Source organism: Eucyclogobius newberryi, unplaced genomic scaffold (genome assembly GCF_026437365.1).
Source record: "Eucyclogobius newberryi isolate DKJ021-1_F unplaced genomic scaffold, fEucNew1.0.hap1 SCAF_5, whole genome shotgun sequence".
Lineage (NCBI taxonomy): Eukaryota > Metazoa > Chordata > Actinopteri > Gobiiformes > Gobiidae > Eucyclogobius > Eucyclogobius newberryi.
The window spans coordinates 10,191,804-10,213,722 of record NW_027316167.1 but is presented as its reverse complement, the minus strand read 5'-3'; the positions used below and the strand labels follow the sequence as shown (position 1 = coordinate 10,213,722).

At 42.9% G+C, this 21,919-nt stretch overlaps 1 non-coding gene and 1 pseudogene across 1 annotated transcript; one reads left to right on the top strand and one right to left on the bottom strand.

Annotated features, from left to right (window-relative positions):
• Positions 1 to 9,492: 9,492 nt before the first annotated feature.
• Positions 9,493 to 9,621, bottom strand: LOC140381792 (U6atac minor spliceosomal RNA). The gene has a single exon (XR_011931283.1). It is a non-coding gene; the product is annotated as a U6atac minor spliceosomal RNA (small nuclear RNA).
• A 7,957-nt stretch (positions 9,622 to 17,578) lies between these two features.
• On the top strand, positions 17,579 to 20,515 carry LOC140381494 (G2/mitotic-specific cyclin-B2-like; annotated as a pseudogene).
• The last annotated feature ends 1,404 nt before the right edge of the window (positions 20,516 to 21,919 follow it).

The following is a 21,919-nucleotide window of genomic DNA, read 5'->3' as shown; positions in this document are numbered from 1 at the left end:
TTAACACAGACTTTACTCAGTACTATTGCAATATTATCCATGTGTGTTTCTTGCATCATTCCTTCAGGTTTTATTTTTGTGGTCTATCTTTAAATGTATTTTCTACTTGAGTAAGACTATTTAGATTTCACTACTACTACTACTACTACTACTACTGCTGCTACTCTTGACTCCTCTGCACATTAACCATAAATAGTTTGGTGCGTCAATAAATATTTACTGAAACAACTTAAAATGGATGTGTGTCAATTTTGCAACATTCAGTTAAGAAATGTCCCTGGATTGTGAATCCAGCTCCATCAGGACTCTTCTTCTCTTCTTCACTTTGAGCCCTTTCTTCTCATGTAAAGATTGCATACTGACTGTTTACTACAGATATGATTTTATATAAAAATTTGTTACGTGTATTGTGAGAAAAAAAACATCATGATTTGAAGGTTTTAACAGTGAAATCTTGAATTTTATTTCATTACCATCTTCAAAAATCTCCTCGAATTTATAGCCAGCTTTATAAAATCAAACATTCAGAATGACAAAATAAAGTTAATGTGACAAAAACAGCCAGGCAAAAATTATTATCATTTTTAGTTTGTGCATATTGTAACCTGAATAATCCCAATTATTGATTAGCTGAATAATCTTTACATCCCTCGTGTTTAATAATATTGACATTAATTAAACCAAATAATTCTGATAGTAATTCTGATTCTACGTTTGCAGTATTTGAAATCATCCACACGAGGGCACACAAGTCAAACACTTGGACTGTACATTTAATTAGTGTTTATTTGTACAGAGTAGAAGTTAAAAAGCTAGTTCCATCTGCAGCCCACCTCTTTTCTTTTGTAAGATTAATGATTTTTCTAAAGCGATCCCAGTACAGTACATGCTCATAAAACAACAAAGAAACACTGTACAATGTTTAAAATTGTGTGATATTTGGATATTTCTAGTGAGTCATGTATCTACCACCACTGCAGTGTGAATATCAACGCACTACAGAAAAACAGCTAGTGTAAAAAAGTGCATACAATAAATATTGAGCCTTAAATGTCATTCTGCCATTGATAGAATGATAAGTCAATATAGTTATTCATGTGACAGTCTAAGAGACATTTCTGTTCTAATATATGCTAGGCGGGTGGATGTAAGCATGTTTAATTATTCCACAGCCACTTTTTAGCTTTATTGCAACATATACTTAAGCATTTATGTAAACACTCAGAATTATGAAATGTTATTATATCTTTTAAATGAAAGTCCTCAGACTGTTGCATATAACAAGAAGCTGAAACCTATGAATAGTTCTTTCTGTCCTTTGCCTGAATGAATTGAACAAAATTATATTCTTGCCCTTGTTTCCATTGTCTCCATAAGATATTCCTTTATTGTCCCACATGGGGAAATTTCATTGGTGCAACGCAGGTAGATACAGAGGTAGATACAGAAGAACAGATCACTTATAGGAAGTCTGAAAAACACTTTCAGTAGAAGATCTCCTATAAATAAATAAAAAACTCCCATAGACAAATAAATAAATAAATAAATAAATAAATAAATACCATTGCATGTGATCACGACAGTAATTGCACATGAATATGTGTCACGACAGCACATAGATTACACATGAATTTCACAGTAATTGCACATACGACAGAATTGCACATCAGTATTAGGTTAGGTCAGTATTGCGAGTGTTCAGTACTAACAGTTTAGTTATCAGTTTACTATCCATATCTGGATTATACACAGTATGGCATTAAACTTAAACTATAGGTATATATACCTATAAAAAGATATCACTTTCAGAAGTGATGCGTTTTGAAAAGCTGCGCACAAAGCCTGGTACTTATGTAAACACTCATCCCATTCATTTGAATGAGGGAGTTGATAAAAGGCTGTCATTTTGTCATTTGTAGACAAATTATTTTTGTTTATTTGTTGTTACATTTGCCAGCGAGTGAACTATATGACCAATTTCTAACTTCAAGCTCCTCTTACTAAAGTTAATTTATTATTGCAGAATTTGTGGCGCTTGTTGAAACAAAACTAAAATCTTCTTGTGGCCCGCTGTGGCAAGGCAAGTTTATTTGTAAAGCACAATTCATACACAAAGCAATTCAAAGTGCTTCATACAACAGGAAATGCATTAAAATCACAAAGACATGACAGAAATCACAAAACCGTTTAAGACCTAAAAGAGAAGTGCAAAGAAAATCCTTTCAGTCACATGCACAGGTAAACAAAACTGTTTTAAGCTTAGATTTGAACATTGCCAGTTCAGGTATTCCAGATTTTAGTTGCAGAGACCTGAGCACAGGACTAATGTGATCGTACTTCCTGGTTCTGTCTAAATGCAGTTTTTCTAGGTATTTGTGAGCATCAAAACATCTGAAATGGAACAAGATAAGGTTAATGCAATTCTGTGGCACATTCTTGGCAAACCAGTCACATCAGAATCAATCCAAATCTTGGGCTTGAAATCACTTTTATGGAATTGCAAAGCCCCAATTTCACCATAACCATCTCATGCCAACTTTTTCTCATAATCTACGTCCTTTGCACAGTTATTCAGAGAGATTCTAAATGACATCAGAAAATCTGCATTAGTCTCGTTTTGGGGTGAATCTTGGGAAACACTGTGTCGTGAGAACAGCTCCTTAATGTCCTCTGTCACTACGTCACGCACATTTATTTTCTTCAAAGCATGAACAGAAGTTCTTTCATCTATTGTTCATAGACAAGCATTATTCTGAGTCGACCTATGGGGTTAAGATCGTGCAAAAAAGCATATAGAAGCAATTAATTTGGAAATGGATAAGATTGAAAGACTTTGGACCAAGTGAGACCTTTATTTTTATTCAGATATGCCATGAGATTGTTTCTTTGGACGTTTAGTTGATGTTTATTTGCACTTGAATTTTTATTTTCACACTCTGGTCACATTCTGTTCTGTATTTTGTGGCTAGTCTTTAATTTAAAAAAAAAATAATCAAATGAAAAACGAAAAAATAAAAAAAAATAAGGATTCCAAAATATCAAGACGCCCAAAGTGTTTTACATTGCATTATTCATTCACTCCATACTCAGTGATAATGTTATACTGTGATATAATGTGATATTACTTCCTTCACCCCTTCTGATCGCCACAATCACTCACCCGCGTTCATACAGACAATGTGGGTGAAGTGAGGACACAAATGCAAATCCACTTTATTTACATGGCACATTTTCTAAGCAAGCCCTACTGCACAGAGAAAATTAATAATATTAATAAATGGAAACTTTTATATTAATTGTCCTGAAAGAGACATATTATGATTTTTACATATATTTATTGTCAAACTGTAACATCTGTAGATCATAATTGTATATTTTATTACCCATAAACCACATCGTTGATCTTACATGGCTTAAAACAGGTCCAATTACTTCCTGTTCAAACCTGATAAGCCCCGCCTCTTCCTAGTAATACTCTCCGCCTCCTTCATAGTGATATTTCACCAAAACAAGCAGCTGATTGTCACATACGTTTTTAATGCTGAATAATGTCTATTTGACAGTTTTTCACCTTACTCCCGCATATGACCTGGAGTCTGAATTTTTAGAATAATCACATGTGGGTGGTGATAGGAGGTAAGTGAAAACAGCATTTTTCTAAGAACTCAAGTTTCAGTTGCAGGACTATACAGAATTACTCCAACATACAAGAATCAATTAAAACACAAGTTTGAGTTAATGATGAGGAAACCCCAACGTAACAAGGTTAGAAGTCATTAAAGTTGATTTTGCATAATATGTCTCTCCCCTTTAAACATTTTTGTTTTTAATTGAATGCAAATAAATAAAAAACAACAACAACATATAATGTAAAACAAATAAATAAAGCACTTAATATTCATATTGCCTACATTGAATTTTGTAGTTATTTACTGTGTATTTGTAATTCCAGTAATTTTCTGAGCGATAAATAATACATTATCTATGAAATTAAGTCCATACAAGTCCAGTTATTGTAGAGCAGACATCATTATGAGCTGCACATGACCCAAAGTGCAGCCTTCAGACTTTGCACTTCACTGGCTATAATCACACGACTCTCAGCGTTAAAAATTGTCTTTTAATTTATCTTTGCCGCTGAGAGACAAGAGACGAGTGTGACTAGGATGTGACTGAGCGGGAAGCAGTGAGACGAAAAGAAGCAACTCAGATCATATCTACTAAAATACAGAGTTTAGATGTAATATTTATCTAATTTCTGATTAAGAGCAATGGACGTGAACTTATGTGTACAGTGTATAGATACAGTATTCTGATTTCATAGATTTCAAAATTATAATATTCTAAGGTAAAATGTCAGAATGTCAGAATTTGAACTAAACTGGGACAAAATCTGGAACTAAAGGGCAAAAACAGGGCCAAATCTACGTAAGAACTAAATCAGGTTCAAACTGGGACAAGTGGGAACGCAGTCTTATTTAAACTCACAGAAGACTAACCAGAACATTTTAATCAAGAGAGTAATGTTCGTTTATAAGGTTTGACAAGAAAAATAGGTAGTACAAGAACAAATTGTTCCGCAGCTCAGTTTCCAGGGGGAGTTTGTACGTTCAGTCTGCACAGGCCCCTCTCAACTTCATGTGAAAGAACAAGACAATAATCACACAGAAGCAAATTCAACAACACACCAACAACTTTGGTTTGTGTAAGAACTAAAGACAGCAACTGATTTGACATTTCAACGTGAATTTAAAGGTGCACAGTGTAACTTTTCAGGTGTTAGCCCATACTTTTGTTGGGATGTTCGACAGTAAGGCAGTTATTATATATACCGTATATATACGTACCTCAAACACATACATTCTTATGCTACATTCAGACCGCGGCGTCAACATGGCAGCCAACGCCTCCATCGGGACGCCTCCATCGGGACGCCTCCAGCGGGACGCCTGTGCTTGTGAGGGCTGACGATGGAGACACTGACGCCCTTGACACGTGTTTGAACTAGACACAAATCTGCATGAATGACGCTTAACTCCGGTTAGGCTCTCGATTGGTTGTCGCACTGCGAAAGTTCAGATTTTTCAACGCTGAAAGTGCTGCACCTGGATGCACGTCCACATAGACTTTCCCTGTGGCCCTCAGAGGCAACTGTTGTTGTGATTTTGGGCCTTACAAAAATAAATTGATTTGATTTGATTTGATTTGTAGAAAACTCAACTGTCAAGTGTTTGGTCACACGTCAGCTTGTGCAAATTAAGTCACCTGAACCTGAACCTCAACAATGACAAATGCATATTACTTCTCGTCGACTAAATCTATAACTTAAAACTACAGATATTCACCTTTTCAGACTCAAATTAGATCATACACAACAAGTCCCATGAAGCTATTCAATATATCTATCATATTAAATAGAAATATATATGTTACGGGTGACAAATATATTGTGGATTCAGTCAACAAAATTGGCATGACATTCTTGTTCCAATCCAACTATCCAAAGTGCAGCACATAATAGCATTATAAAACTAACATTTGGCTCTAAAAGTCAGCAGTCAAAGGCCTTTGAACTCAATCAGAACAATAAACACACATAAAAGCAATACATTAGATAAATAAAATAAAATGTACAATAAATACAGCACTTAAGTGTACAAGCAATACTCTTACAGAAGTATGTGAACTGTATCAGCAATCACTGTAGTACTTTATAAATGAATATTATATACTGAAATGTATGTATTATGAGTTGTTCCTGCTGTGCTCAGTCTTCTGTGATGTGTTTCCAATGTGGAGTTATTGTCTGTGGACTTAATGTGCTTTGTGATATTGCTGGACTTTTGTTGTGTAAACTTTAATGGAACCATCAACCTGTCGAGGAACAAAAGATGGAAACTGTAGGACCTGTACGTCTCCAGGGCTCTGGGACGAGCAGGTCGGAACACATATCTTGCTTTATTATTGTTCATTGTTGGATGTTGCACCAAATAACCAAATCAAGTTCCTAGCCTGTGAATTTTGTTCACTGACAATGGCAATAAACCCCTTCTGATTCATACATATGAGTCATATGTTCTAAATAAATTAATAAATAAATAAACCAAAGAAAATAAGTGTTTTAGTGCAATTGTAATTTGTTGACTAAAACTAGACTAAAATTAACTTAAACTAAATATCACATAGGTCAAAAGCCAATTGTCAAAATGATTCCTCAGTTCAGCTGTTTCCTCCATTTTAAGTTTACAATGTGTATAGGTGCTTGTGTTTGTCTCTACGGAGACGGAGACATTGCTTTCAATGTTCCACAGTTTGGCATTAACTGTACCTAGCTCCATGGAGACAAGCAGGTAACGTTTGCATGTGGATGAATGCGTTAGTCAGCTCAGTCTAGACAAAATTAACCAACATTTAGTGGACCAACATTCCTCATTCACACGTCACTGTCCACGTTTTAAAACGAGAAGTGTCAGGAAATTAGACATACACCAGATGCTATTCCTTAACACATAGAGAACACAATTCAACTTAGAATATGAAACGACACAGAAATGTCAGACATTTGTGTGGCAAGCATGGGAGAAAACGCGGGGACTGATCACGCAAGCTGTTGTAAGCAGCCTGCGTGATCCTCCTGCGTCTCACCCCGTTTTTTCCCATGCTGGTTGGTTTTATTAGATATTCTGGAATAGGCGGGTCACATTTCTCATTGGTCAGTTTCACATCAAGGCACTTTGTATTTTTCCGTAGAGATAAAGCCTGCAAGGGGGGGTGCAACCCCCCCCTCCTCGGGTAAACATCCTTTGGCCCATCTTTACGACCCCTTCACAAATGCAGTTTGTCAAACACCCCCGTTCTTCTCTTAGACTAATGATGCAGATAAAATATCACTATTATGCAGATAAAATACATCACAGAAATATAATCATATATTCACATTTTATCACAAGAAGGAACATGCACATTTCTTGGAAAGTCAATATGCTGGAAAGTACTATAATACACTATATCGTAACAAGAAAAACGGATCATTTAGAAGATAATAGACACTGTCAATGAAAACACAAGACATGCACAAGCTGTTGCTGAGGTAAATCGATTGACATTTCAATTTACTTTCTACTGAGGGCGTGAAGTAGTCTTTGTCATACTCGTTCGCATGTAAAACACCTTTAGGCCACAAAAAAGTTACATTTTGAAGTTGATTTTTCTGTCTGAGTCTCGAGGTTGTAAAAGGAGGAGACTTGAATTGGGTGTAAAACGCTCATGACTTGTGCTGACGTATCTGACACCTTCTTATGCCCTGCAGCATCACAAATCACCAGAATCATTTTGGATGGGTTAGATTTTCATTCATTCAACTTAGAAATGGAGACTTGTGGACTGACTCTGACAATCGAGGCCATTCACCACCATCACGGTTCACTAAGGTTATAGTAATGATAATGATAATGATAATGATAATGCATTTGATCTATACAGTGCTTGTTTGGACCCTCCATAGTTCATTCACAGGTTGTCTCATAATGAAAGTCCATATGACCAGTTAGACTCCCCAGTTTGACCATTTATGTAAAGTTTATATTGTTACTTTCTGGTTGGACATGTGCAGCAAATATGACATAGGTAGAGGTAATTCCACAACTGTTACCTAGCAACCAGACTGTAAACAAGTCCATATAATATAAATCCATATAAATTACACAATAAGATAAGATAAGATATTCCTTTATTGTCCCACATGGGGAAATTTCATTGGTGCAACGCAGGTAGATACAGAGGTAGATACAGAAAAACAGATCACTTATAGGAAGTCTGAAAAACACTTTCAGTAGAAGATCTCCTATAAATAAAAATTCCCATAGACAAATAAATAAATACATAAATACCATTGCATGTGATCACGACAGTAATTGCACATGAATATGTGTCACGACAGCACATGGATTGCACATGAATTTCACAGTAATTGCACATGAATTCCAACAGTAATTGCACATATGACGGAATTGCATCAGTATTAGTTATGATTAACACCATATAGCACATTTTATTTTGTTGAATGGTCGTTCAAATTGTCTGAAAGTGTCAGTTAAGTGTAAATTGTCTTGACTTTGCATGTCATAATTGCATCTTCTCTGTATTGTCCCAATTTTAGTATACACGTCACCTATTGATGACATCACATAGGGATTGCGTTTTAACACTTCCTGCAATATTATTAGTTTTATTTTTCAAAATGTTCACAAACTGCAACATAACTATGATCAATACTTGCCACAGGGGCTATACTGCCAAACAAAGGAGAATCTGTCATATAGACATGTGGGACAATAAAGGATTATCTTATCTTATTCATTTCATAATAATAATCACATATTAAAACAGTGATTTTTCTAATGACACTGAGTACATTTTACAACTATGAGAGCACCGACTGTTTACAGGATTTACAGGTCACAAAATACAAGCACGCAGCCTACTTTGAATGCACTTGATGAACTTCATGACATAAATATGAGTTTTGGCATCTTCCGCGTCATTCCTGAGGGCAGAGCATCCAGCGCAGCGATGACATTTGGGTGAAACCACGAGGAGTTGTGAAACTAACATCCAAATAGGTCAGAATGGTGCAAGAGTTCTTTTTATACACGGCAGTTTTATGGGTCATTTGCTTTCAGCCAATGCGTCTGAAACAGATTTTGACCACAAAAAGTCTAAACACAAGCTGCATACAGACACAACTTTTACTATGAAAGCTATTTCTATTATTAAAACAAGATTATCAAACATTTTTTAAAGTTATTTTTGCTGTACAGAGGTGCAGTAAAGATTTACATAAATTGATGAAATTGTATGTCAGAGTCTTGGTTTGTCTCAGTTTAGTCCTGATGGTGTAGATCTTTGTGTTTACAATTTTGATTTGGAGTTGTTTGTCTTTTGAGTCATCACTCTTTGGTGTACAGTATTTACACCCACAGAAACCAATAAACATGAAAAAAAAAAATTGGTCTCGGAGGCAGTGGGTATTGCGGGTTACAGTTGAGTTTATAATGTAAGGTGTTTCCTGTTATTTTTCTATGCTAAAATAGACCAACGCAGGACAGTGTTTATCACTATCAGTATCTCTTTATTTCACGCGCTCTCAACTCAATTCTACTTCCTGTGCGTCCACATAAAGGGTTGTACGGAAACAATATACAGAGTGAATAAATGTACCCAAAATAAAATAAGTGCAACACAATATAATCAAACCCTCAAATAAGATAAGATAAGATAAGATATTCCTTTATTGTCCCACATGGGGAAATTTCATTGGTGCAACGCAGGTAGATACAGAGGTAGATACAGAAGAACAGATCACTTATAGGAAGTCTGAAAAACACTTTCAGTAGAAGATCTCCTATAAATAAATAAAAACTCCCATAGACAAATAAATAAATAAATAAATACATAAATACCATTGCATGTGTCACGACAGTAATTGCACATGAAAAAACATGGTTAGAGATGCTGCAGAGTAAGCGGCAGTGCCTTAACCGTATATGTGTTGCGGGCCCCAGGGGGCCGTTTCCATCCTTGTCAAGGGGAGTGCTAACCTTCTCTCCTTTCATACAACACATACAAAAATATATTTACAATATATACAAAACATATATTTCATACAAAATAAATATAAAATATAAATTCCCCAAATAAATGTAAATCAAATAGAAATGAATGTTAAATAAAATCATATGTTACAACACCTTAAAATATATTTTATATTTACTTTGCTTAAATTATATATATATATATATATATTTTTTTTTTTTTTTTTTTTACAGTCAGTAATAATTTTTAACACATCCCAACAAGCACAAAGCCTGGAAGTTCAAGTAAATGTAAGTAAAACTGCTTTTCTTACACTATAGCTACAAAAAACTCAATGCAAACTCAATAAAAATGTTGCAGTGCCCACAGATTACATTTTTGCTTACTTCCTACCAAATGTTGTTGTTGTTGCATTACCGCCAGACTTTATTCCTCAGACTTTTCGTAGTCCTCAGACTGTCGTAGTCCGTAAAAGTACTCCTTCCATTGCTTTGGTGTGCTAACAACAAAACTGTAGTATAAGCAGTTGTTGTTGTTGTTGTTGTTTTATGGCGGTTGGCATCCAAGTGTTGCATTACCGCCAGACTTTATTCCTCAGACTTTGTCGTAGTCCTCAGACTGTCGTAGTCCGTAAAAGAACTCCTTCCATTGCTTTGGTGTTACAAAGCCCATGAGGTCATGATATGTCTTTGTGACTAGAATAGTTGTTGTTGTTTCAGAGACCCCAGCAGGGCGGCTATTGATTATGGCTGTACCTCGTGCACTTGGATGCCAACTGCCATAAAAAACAACAACGACAACAGTTTGGATATTACGGCAACATAGAGGAACGCCTCGGTCCGTATGACGGGGAAGAAGAAGAGGAAGCGTGACCTGGTCGGTGACGATATGAACAGCGGGGAGGACTCCCCTGGAGCCACTGATCCTGTGCAGCGTAGGGCGTCTTCTTGCTCGTCTATGGAGGGCTCTCTCAGTGAGGAGCAGGGCGAGGGGGTTGCAGATGTCGGGGATGTGAGTTCAGAGTGTAAGGTGTTCATAAAGCTCGCGCAGGATAATGCGTCCTTTAAGGGGTGGGATCCGATGGCGTTGACAAGGAGCCTGACTGTAGCTGTGGGAGTGGTCAAGCATGCGAGTGTCCTTAGGGATGGCTCGCTGCTGGTCGTGTGCAAGGACGTGGCTCAGCAAAGGAAGGCGATTGAAGCTAAGTGTCTGGGGGGGAAGGACATTCTTGTGTCTGATGCTGTAAGAGGCACGGTTAGGGGAGTTATAGTAGGCGTCCCTACGACGACATCTGTGGATGACATAAAGGAGAATTTGACTGGAGCTAAGGTGGTGGATGCTAGGCGGTTGAAGATGACCCGGGATGGGGTAAGGTGTGACAGCCTGTCGATAATGATTAGATTTGAAGGTGGGATCCTGCCTCGTGTGGTGTGCGTTGGGTACATGCGCTATGGCGTACGCCCATATGTTCTGCCGCCCCTGCGTTGCTTCAAGTGCCAGCGCTTTGGGCATATTGCAGCGGTCTGTAGAGGGAAGCAGAAGTGTGGTAAATGTGCAGGAGACCACGAGTATGGGAAGTGTGACGACGGAGCAAAACTCAAGTGCTGTAACTGTGGGGGAGAGCATAGCTCTGCCTACGGGGGATGCGTGTTCAGCAAGAGGGCTGCTGAGGTGCAAAAAGTTAGGGCCTCTCAAGGCATATCCTATGCGGATGCGGTCAAGAAGGTGTCTGGTAGTCAGGTGACGGTGGATGCAGTGGGGGCTGCCAGTGCTGCTGGTGTCCTAGGCGACAGGGGAGGGGGCAGCGTTGCCCGCGGCCAGGGGGAGGTCCTAACTGGGTTGCCTGTGAGTGTGCCTTCCACGGGCAGAGGCCCTGTGGGTGCGGAGGATGTACTGGTTGTGAAGAGGAAAGATTTCTTCCTCTTTATAGTGGAAGTGATTAACTGTACTGGGCAAACCAAGAAGAGATCCGAAAAGACTAAGATCATCGCTAAGGCTGCAGGGAAGTACTTTGGAGCTGGGGGCCCCGAGTGGACGGAGATAGAGGATGCGCTGCGGGAGGGCGCCCTGCCCCATTCTGGCAGTGGGAGTGGGGGGGCTCCCGATGCGCCGTCAGGTTCCGGGGGCTCATAATGGCGGTGGTTGTCTTGCAATGGAATGCGCGTAGTCTTCGTGCTAATGGCCAGGAATTTAAGCATTTTGTCTCTACCTTGTTGAACAAGCCTCACGTTATGTGCGTGCAGGAGACTTGGTTACGACCTAGGTGGGGTTTTGGGATACAAGGGTATGTGTGTGTTAGGAATGATAGGGAGCAGGGTAGAGGCGGAGGTGTGGCTGTGTTTGTCCGAGATGACCTAAATTACGTTGTTGTCAGTGTGAGTAAAGCGCCGGAGGCCCTGGCGGTGAGGGTCTGGCTGGGTGGTGAAGCTGTTACTGTGGTTAACCTTTATAATCCGTGTGGTGAGTTAACGTTAGAGTCCTTGCATAGTATCGGTAAGGATGTTCGGGGAAAGGCCGTGTGGTGTGGGGATTTTAATGCGCATAGCGCTTTGTGGGGCGGTAGTGGTACCGATAGGTATGGGCAGGTGGTAGAGGGTTTTATCAATCAAAGGGAGTTGGTTTGTCTGAATGATGGGGGTGGGACCCGCTATGATATGGGGACCGGTGCGGAAAGTGCAATAGATCTTACACTTGTGTCCAAGGAGTTAGCTGGTGTTTGTAGTTGGGAGGTTCTTGGTAATCTTTCTTTTGGTAGCGATCACTATCTAGTCCGCACCGTGATTGGCTTTGGGAGCTGTGTGGTCAGGGGGACGAGGATCCAGAGGTGGCAGTTGGCAAGGGCGAACTGGGGGGCTTTCCTGAGGAAAGCTGATGATGGTTCTAGGGTTCTGCAGGAAGGAGGATTGACTCAGGTGGATGATCTCAATAGTGCAATTGTCTCGCTCATCACGCAGTCAGCGGTAGGCACGATTCCTAAGAGTGGTGGTAGTGGACATAGGAAGCGGGTGCCGTGGTGGACTGAAGCATGTGGTCATGCTGTTAGGGCGAGAAATGCGGCGTTTCGCCGGCTAAGGGTTGTCCACACTGAGGGTGCCCTCATTGACTACAAGAGGGCCCGCGCTGTTGTGCGGAAAACTGTGAGAACGGCCAAGAGTGCCTATTGGAGGCGGTATTGTTCCAAAATTGGGAGAGAAACGCGTCTCGGGGATTTTTGGGGGATGATTAAGCGGATGCATGGGGTTGAGCGCCGTCACGGGACCCCGGTCCTAATACTGAATGGTGTTGAAGCAGTCAGCGACGTTGACAAAGCTGAACTGTTGGCCAGCACCTTTGTGTCGGTGCACAGCTCTGACAATCTCTCACCTGCGGAAAGGCACTACAGGGAGAGTACTTTGGCCCAGAATTCTGAGCTGATTGGGCACCAGCCTTCGACTCAAGATGACCTTGACCTTCCGTTTAGTTTGTATGAGCTAAGGAGAGCACTTTCTAAGGCGAAACAGACAGCCCCGGGTAAAGATGAGGTGTGCTATGACATGCTCTCTCATTTGACTGATGACACGCTTGGGCTAGTCCTGGGTCTTTTCAACCGTGTTTGGGATTCAGGTTGTGTTCCATCTGCGTGGAAACAGTCTACGGTGGTGCCGGTTCTGAAGCCGGGTAGGCCAGCGTCTGACCCTTCAAGTTATAGGCCGATTGCCTTGACGTCGCAGCTCGGGAAAACGATGGAGCGCATGGTTACCGAGCAGTTGGATTACTTCTTGGAGAGTCAGGGTTTGCTTCCCGCGCACCAGAGTGGTTTCCGTAGGGGCAGGAACACCATGGATTCCGTGTTGTGTTTGGAATCTGATATCCAGCTGGCCAGGGCTCAGAAAGAAAAGGTTATTGCGGTGCTCTTTGATGTGGAGAAGGCGTACGATATGGTTTGGAAGGATGGGCTCCTCATTAAGCTGCGGAAGTGTGGTGTGAAGGGTAAACTGTTTAACTGGGTCCGGAGCTTTCTGTCTGGCCGGCGTATCCAAACCAGAGTGGGCGCTGCTTACTCTGGGGTCTATGGGGTGGAGAATGGGATCCCGCAGGGGAGTGTGTGTAGCCCTGTCTTGTTCAATGTTATGATTAAGGACATCTTTGACGACGTGGATGGGTCTGTTGGGAGGAGCCTTTATGCTGACGATGGCGCTCTATGGGTGAGAGGGAGGAATCTCCGGTTTTACGAGGCGAAACTGCAAAGGGCAATACAGCAGGTGGAGCAGTGGACCCTGAAGTGGGGGTTTAAACTGTCCGTACGGAAGTCTCAAGTGATCTGTTTCTTCAATGGGCATAGGGACGTCTCCCTTCGACTGCATGGGCAGGTGCTCGAACAGGTCAGGGAGGTGAGGTTCTTGGGGGTCACCTTTGACGAGAGGCTTAGTTGGCGTCGGCACATTGATAAGGTCAGTGGTAAATGCAAAAGGGATAATAACTTGCTTCGTTGTCTATCCGGCCAGGACTGGGGGGCCAGCAGAAGGTCGCTCCTGGGTATTTATCGGGCCGTCATGAGGGCGGCTATTGATTACGGCTGTATAGCCTACATGTCTGCGGCTGAGACTAACTTAAAGAAGCTTGATGTGGAGCAAGCCCAGGCCTTGCGCATCTGCTGTAGGGCTTTTAGGACCTCCCCTGTCTCGGCGCTGCAGGTTGAGTTGGGGGAATTGCCGTTACGGCTCCGGAGGCTAGAACTTCTGTTGGCTTACTGGGTGAATGTGCAAGGTCATACGAGCTCTCACCCGGTGAGAGACTTTCTCAGGGTTGATGGGGGGCAGAGTGTGGCTGGCGGTATGGTTTTCAGCCAGGTAGGAAATGCGAAGGCGCGGCTTGCGGGGGTTGGTGATCTGCGCGTGAGCCCGTCGGTGGCTTTGTCTGCTATAGCTCCGTGGAAGTTTGTCCCGGCTCCTGTTGATGTTAGCTTGCATGGCAAGCTTAGAGGAGTCGCTGGGAGGGCACCGCAGTTTGCCGTTCAAGCGCTCATCGATAAGCACTCAGGTGATGTGTTTATTTATACCGACGGGTCTAGGGATCCTGAGAGTAGGCGTACTGGCGCCGCTTATTTTGTGCCTGACCTGGGGCTAGCGGTCAAGAAGAGGTTGACAGATCGCCTTTCTGTTTTCACGTCGGAACTTATAGCGATACGGTTGGCGTTGGAATGGGCGGAATCTGCTTTGCAGTGTTGCGGCATTGTGGTGGCCTCTGACAGCCTTTCTGCATTGCAAAGCATTAAATCTGGGAAATCGGATTGCAGACAGGATGTGTTGAATGGCATCTTCTGTCTGATGCTCTCCCTGTCCAGGAAGGATGTGAGGGTTTCCTTCATTTGGGTCCCTGCGCATGTGGGGGTGGATGGTAACGAAATGGCTGATGCACTGGCTAAACGTTCCCTTCGGCGGCCATCAATTGATGTGGCGGCTGAGTTGGGCAAGTCTGAAATCAAGCACGTTATCAAGAGTCATGTGGTCGGCCTTTGGCAGGAATTTTGGAGCCACTGTGTTACTGGACGGCATCTCTATCACATACAGGGTAGTGTGGGTCCTTGCGGGTCTATAGGCAGGAACGCGTGGGAGGAAAGGGCCTTCGCCCGCATGAGGATTGGCCATACTGGACTCAATTGGTCACTGAGTAGGATAGGCAAACATCCGACCGGTCTGTGTGGTCACTGTCGGGTGCCAGAGACTGTCAAGCATGTGCTGATTTGCTGTGAGGCTTATGATAGGGAAAGGGCCGGGTTGGCCTTGTGGTTTCGGAATAATGGGCGGGAGTTCAATCTGCGGAACGTTCTGGCGATCCAGTCACAGGGTTTGTGTCAGGCTGTGGTTGCTTACTTATGTAGCACAGGGCTGGGTAAACGTTTATAGAGGTGGGGGGTGTTGGAGACTGAGCCGAGGATGAGGAGCAAGAGGATGTTCTAACGCGCTTGGGCTTCATGGGCTTAGAAACGCCAAAGTGATGGAAGAAGGACTTCTAAAGGATAAAACGACAAAGACGTCCCATGACCTCATGGGCTTTGTAAAACAACAAAGATGTCCCATGATCTCATGGGCTTTGTACTTCCAAAGCACCGAACGTCAAAGAGGGCGAGGAAGGTGAAGAAGAGTCTCCCTGGACTAAAGCCGAAACACAAAAGTGATAGAAGAAGGACTTCTAAAGGATAAAACGACAAAGACGTCCTATGACCTCATGGGCTTTGTAAAACAACAAAGACGTCCCATGACCTCATGGGCTTTGTACTTCCAAAGCACCGAACGTCAAAGAGGGAGAGGAAGATGAAGAAGAGTCTCCCTGGAATAAAGCCGGTCACAAAGACATATCATGACCTCATGGGCTTTGTAACACCAAAGCAATGGAAGGAGTACTTTTACGGACTATGACAGTCTGAGGACTACGAAAAGTCTGAGGAATAAAGTCTGGCGGTAATGCAACAATTGGATGCCAACCGCCATAAAACAACAACAACAACAACAACAACAACAGACCCCCATCACTCCGACTCCCATTTAGCGCCTTTAGCCTGTTTTCTATATCTGCCCAATCAAGCTCCTTTGTTCCAAGGAATCTCCCTGCAGCTTTAGCAATGATCCTGATCCTTTCAGTTCTGCTTTGAGTCTGAGCAGCAGCAGTTTACAACATCCACCATAAAGAGTACAAAATCCTCTCTATCCACAACCAGGGTATTCTCATTAATTCTGGAACCTGCACACTTGGGACCTCCACTCTTGAAACCTTCACACTTCTTGGGAGCCACGATGGCCTTTCTCATTTCGCCCTGGCTGGGAGCAGCGCTGGCTCCTCTCTCTGTATTTACTCTAAACTCGTTACTTGAAACTTTCTTGACTGCATCTGCATAGGATATACCTTGAGAGACCTTTATTTTCTGCACCTCAGCAGCTCTTTTGCTAAACCTGCATCCCCCGTAGGCAGAGCTATGTTCTTCCCCACAGTTACAGCACTTCAGTTTTGCTCCCACGTCACACTTCCCATACTCATGATCTCCTGCACATTTACCACACCTTTGCCTCCCTCTACAGACCGCTGCAATATGCCCAAAGCGCTAGCACTTAAAGCAACGCAGGGGCGGCGGAACATATGGCCTGACGCTATAGCACATGTACCCAATGAACACCTTACTAGGCAGGCACCTCCCTTCAAGTGTTACCATTACCGACAAGCTGTCACATCTTACCCCAAACCGGGTCACCTTCAAACGCCTAGCGTCCACCACCGTAACTCCCGTCAAATTCTCCTTAACTTCATCCACAGACGTCGCCGTAGGGACACCTACGATAACTCCTCTGACCGTGTTTCTTTCAGCATTAGACACAAGAATGTCCTTTCCACCCAGACGTTTAGTTCCAATCGCCTTCCGTTGCTGAGCCGCGTCCTTGCACACGACCAGCAGCGAGCCATCTCTAAGGACACTCGCACTCTTGATCACTCCCACAGCTACAGTTAGGCTCTTTGACAATGCCACTGAATTCCACTCCTTAAAGGATGCACTATCCTGTGCAAGCTTTATGATCACCTTACAGTCTCTGCTCTCACCCCGGATATCAATAGCTTCAGCCTCATCCTGCTGCTCATTCCCAGAACCCTCGGACGAGCTAAGGGACTTTTTACGTTTCCGGGCACGTGCAGGCAGAAAAGGCTGCTCCTCCACGCCGTCCAGAACGTCTTCCATCCCCGATCCACTCTCCTCCGCCATCACTCTTAACGCAAACACCGCTCCTTTATTCTAGTCACAAAGACATATCATGACCTCATGGGCTTTGTAACACCAAAGCAATGGAAGGAGTACTTTTACGGACTACGACAGAGTCTGAGGACTACGAAAAGTCTGAGGAATAAAGTCTGGCGATAATGCAACAATTGGATGCCAACCGCCATAAAACAACAACAACAACAACCGCTCCTTTTAAAGCTTCATTCTGTGATTTTGTCTCCAAACACTGTTGAGAACATGACGTCTCTCGAGATACGCGCTCTGGTGAGTAGAAAAGGATTTATTTCTTCCATATAAATGTGTTTTTTCTTGTAATGCCGTGTGTGATGCTAACGTTAGCTGCATGCTAACAAAGCTAAACAAGCTAATCCTGTTTAACTCGGGACTGGGTTTTCCTCAAACGTGACAAATCCAAACTGAAGCTGCTCCTGAACATTCAGAGCACAAACTCGTGTCTGAACTCTTTGTGAAGCTGTAATTTTTAACCTCTGCTTCTGGTGTCACTTTATTCAAGTTAAAACAAACTCTGCAGAGGAAAGTCTCAGTCTGAATTAACATCAGGAGGAAAACTGGTGCTGGAAAAGACGGATTGTTCAAACCTGAAGACAATATCACTCAAATTAGATTTCGGGACTTGTAATAAAAATGCATTAAACAGCACATTAACATGTATTATGAATTGGGCTGAAAATAAGCTTTTTTCTGTGTTTTACAGTCCAAGAGCTCAGTAATTAATCTATTTTTATCCGAAAATGTATATTGCCATTGTCAATGAACAGAATTCACAAACATAGAAACTTGCTTTAGTGATTCGATGCAACATAAAACCGATGTTGGACATACAAAAATTAAGTTCTTAGGCCCCCTTCAGCTTATTTTTTATGCTACTCTTGGGTTAAGATAAATACTTATCATAAATACTTATCATTATCATTGTATTTTTGAAGTTCTGGAAATCAGGGCTGAGACTAACTATTATTTTGGTCATCGCTTTAGTCTATCCATTCTCCCTTGCATTCATCATTCATTAGTTGATTAGAACGTAGAACGGCCCGTGAGTGACATTTGTATGAAATTGTACCCAGATAAAGTAATTTAAGGACGTCCTAGTAGAGAATCCTTACAGACAGTAGTGTTAGTCAAAAACACAAACTGTACACACTTCCCCTGTCAGTGTGATTCCTGCTCCGTCTGAGTAATAAAACTTTCTCTCTGTTTATGGCATGTTTTAGTCTGACTAGACCAGGTAACGATTATTCCATTAGTTAACAGCTGTATTTATATAATCCATGAGTTGTGATTAATCAATGTCCTTGTTGCAGCCCTACTGGAAATGCACAGTTAAAAATTTCACACATCCTTTTTGGACCAATGTAAATGTGGCCAAACGTCTCATTTGTTTCTCAGCCTGGAGCCACAGAAAGCCCTGTGCGTTTGGGCAAAGCTGCTGCCGCGGCGCAGAGGAGAGCAGCACTGAGTGAAGTCACCAACTTCAACACCACAGCCATCAACATAAAGGTCAGTCCTGGTCCTTAGGTGAACGACATGATGCTCTGAGCTTTAGCTGGACCTTTTCTCAGCCCTTGTTGTCATACATTAGGCTTTTTGAAGTGGCCACAGCATCATACTCTTGTCTGTGCAGAGAAGAACCACTAAATCCAAACCTGCTAGTGCCCTGAAGACAAAGCAGCATGAGGTCCAGCCTCAGGTTCCGGAGGTCCCGGTGGCCCCAGCAGCCATTGAGGCCACTGTGGCCCCAGCAGCCATTGAGGCCACTGTGGCCCCAGCAGTCATTGAGGCCACTGTGGCCCCAGCAGCCATTGAGGCCACTGTGGCCCCCGATGGCCCGCAGCAGCTGGATGTGTCCATGAAGAAGGAGAGCGAGCTGTGCCAGGCCTTTTCTGAGGTGCTGCTCACAGTGGAGGATGTGGACGAACAGGACTGCGGCCTCACCATTACGTCAAAGACATCTACAGATATCTGCAGGAGCTGGAGCAGCAGCAGGCCATGCAGCCGAACTACCTGCAGGGCTACAATATCACAGGCTGCATGAGGGCAGTGCTCGTGGACTGGCTGGTCCAGGTGCACTCCAGGTTACAGCTGCTGCAGGAGACTCTGTACCTGTCTGTGGCCGTGCTCGACCGCTTTCTGCAGGTGAGCGTTCTGCGCTTGGGGCTGTGTCCGCTGGACGTGCTAATGCTAACGTAAGCTTCTGCTCCAGGTGCAGCCGGTGTCGCACAGGAAGCTGCAGCTGGTCGGGGTGACGGCCATGCTGGTGGCCTGTAAGTTTGAGGAGAGGATTGCTCCGGAGGTGGGAGACTTCGTCTACATCACAGACAATGCCTTCAGCAAAGCCCAGATCCTGGAGATGGAGCAGCTGGTGCTGCGGAGCATCAAGTTCCAGCTAGGAGGCCCTCTGCCCCTCACTTCCTCCGGAGAGCGTCCAAAGTGGCCAATGTGAGTGATTGTGAGTGAGGGAGTGATTGTGTGTGTGTGTGTGTTTGTGCTCAGGTTTAAACTGTCTCTGCTTCTCTGTTCTCAGTCCTATGTGGAGATACACGCTCTGGCCAAATACCTGATGGAGCTGACGCTGCTGGACTACGACATGGTTCACTTTCGTCCGTCTGAGATCGCGGCTGCAGCTCTGTGTCTGTCCCAGTTGCTGCTCCAGGAGCTGCCCTGGGTCTGTATTCTTTCATTGACTTCTAAATGGGGGGAAAGGAATTGTCTTTGCTTTTGTGTACTTTGTAAATTATGCTTTTATCTGCTTGTTGTGGATGTCAAGCCTGTTGCCATGGTACCAGTAAACACGCGTAATTAGTTTGCTGTTTGTAGCCAAACTGTGGTGTCAAATATAGATTATTTACTGAAGCAACGTTGTCGTTCTCCTCCTCAGTCTCCCACGCAGCAGCACTACTCCACGTACGACGAGGCGCACCTCAGGCCCATCATGCAGCTCATTGCCAAGAAGGTGGTCCAGGTCAACGACAAGACCAAGTTCAAAGTGAGTCTTTCTTACGCTCATTAAGGGTCAGCGTTTAGTGACGTTTGCCTCTGTTTCAGGCGGTGAAGAACAAGTACTCGAGTAGTAAACTGCTGAAGGTGGCCCTGATCCCTGAACTCAGCTCGGCCGTTGTCAGGAACATGGCGGCCGCAATGGACGACTCTAACTGACCAACCACTAGAGACGATCCACCAAGCTGTGTCCTGCAGAAGTTCTCTGACGACTCTGCCATCATCGGACTCATCACGGATGACGATCCTCATCAACGTCAACGCGGGGAAGACCAAGGAGATGGTGGTGGACTTCCGCAGACGCCACCCCACTGCCCCCTCACCAGTGAACATCCAGGGATGGGACATTGAGAGAGTGGACTCATACAAGTACCTGGATTTTCATCTGAACCACAAACTGGACTGGACTCATAACACAGACGCACTGTACAGGAAGAGCCAGAGTCGGCTCTACCTCCTGAGGAGACTCAGGTCTTTTGGAGTGACAGGGCCACTCCTGAAGACCTTCTATCACTCTGTGGTGGCATCAGCTCCTGTAGGTGTGGCCTGCTGGAGCAGCAGCATCACAGAGAGGGAGAGGAGGAAGCTGGACAAAGTCATCAAGAAGTCCAGCTCCGTCCTGGGCTGTGCTCTGGACTCGGTGCAGGAGGTGGGGGACAGGAGGGTCCTGGCTAGATTCACATCTATGCTGGACCATGAGTGTCGCCCCCTGCAGGACACTCTGTCCGCTCTGGAGAGCAGCTTCAGTGAGAGACTGATCCACCCTCGCTGTGTGAAGGAAAGGTTTCGCAGGTCTTTCCTTCCTGCTGCTGTCAGACTTTATAACAAACACTGTTAGTCCTGAACATGTGCAATACTGACCTAACCATGTGCAATACCTGTAAATAAGAGTGTTCTATTTTGTTTTTATTCTGTTTACTTACCTGCTAATAGTATTTACCTAGACTTGTGCTAGCTATTTTTACTTTATTTTGATTTCATTCTATTATCATTATTTTATTATCTTATTTTTATCTTTATCTTTTTATTTTTATCTTTTTTATTTTATTTTCCCCCCTCCATTCCCTATTAAGATAGGAGAGGAGTTTTTGTCAATAAGAGTTTTTTGTTTTGTTCATAAGAGTTCTATTAAGAGTGTGTTTTTTGAAACTTCCTATAATCTGTCCTTTCCTCCTGTTTCTACTGCGTTATAACAACAAAATTTCCCCTTGTGTGGATATTAAAGGATTATCTTATCTTATCTTAAGACTATTCTGCACTTTATTTATTATGAAATGAAATATACTTAATCTATATTGATTGTATTACTTTGCAAGTTTGTATTTAACGTAGCACTACCCTATTTATGGATTTTAAGAATAACTATCTTTAATGTTTATTTTAAATCTACATGCTGGTGTTACTTGGCAGATGAACATCCCCTGGGATTAATCCATACAATTTAAATGTGTGCAACTGCAACTACAAAAAATACGTTACTGTAAAAATTGTGAATATTGCAATTGTTGTTTCGGAGCTATACGCAAATCTAAAATATTGTAGTGTATTGTCTCTAATAAAGCG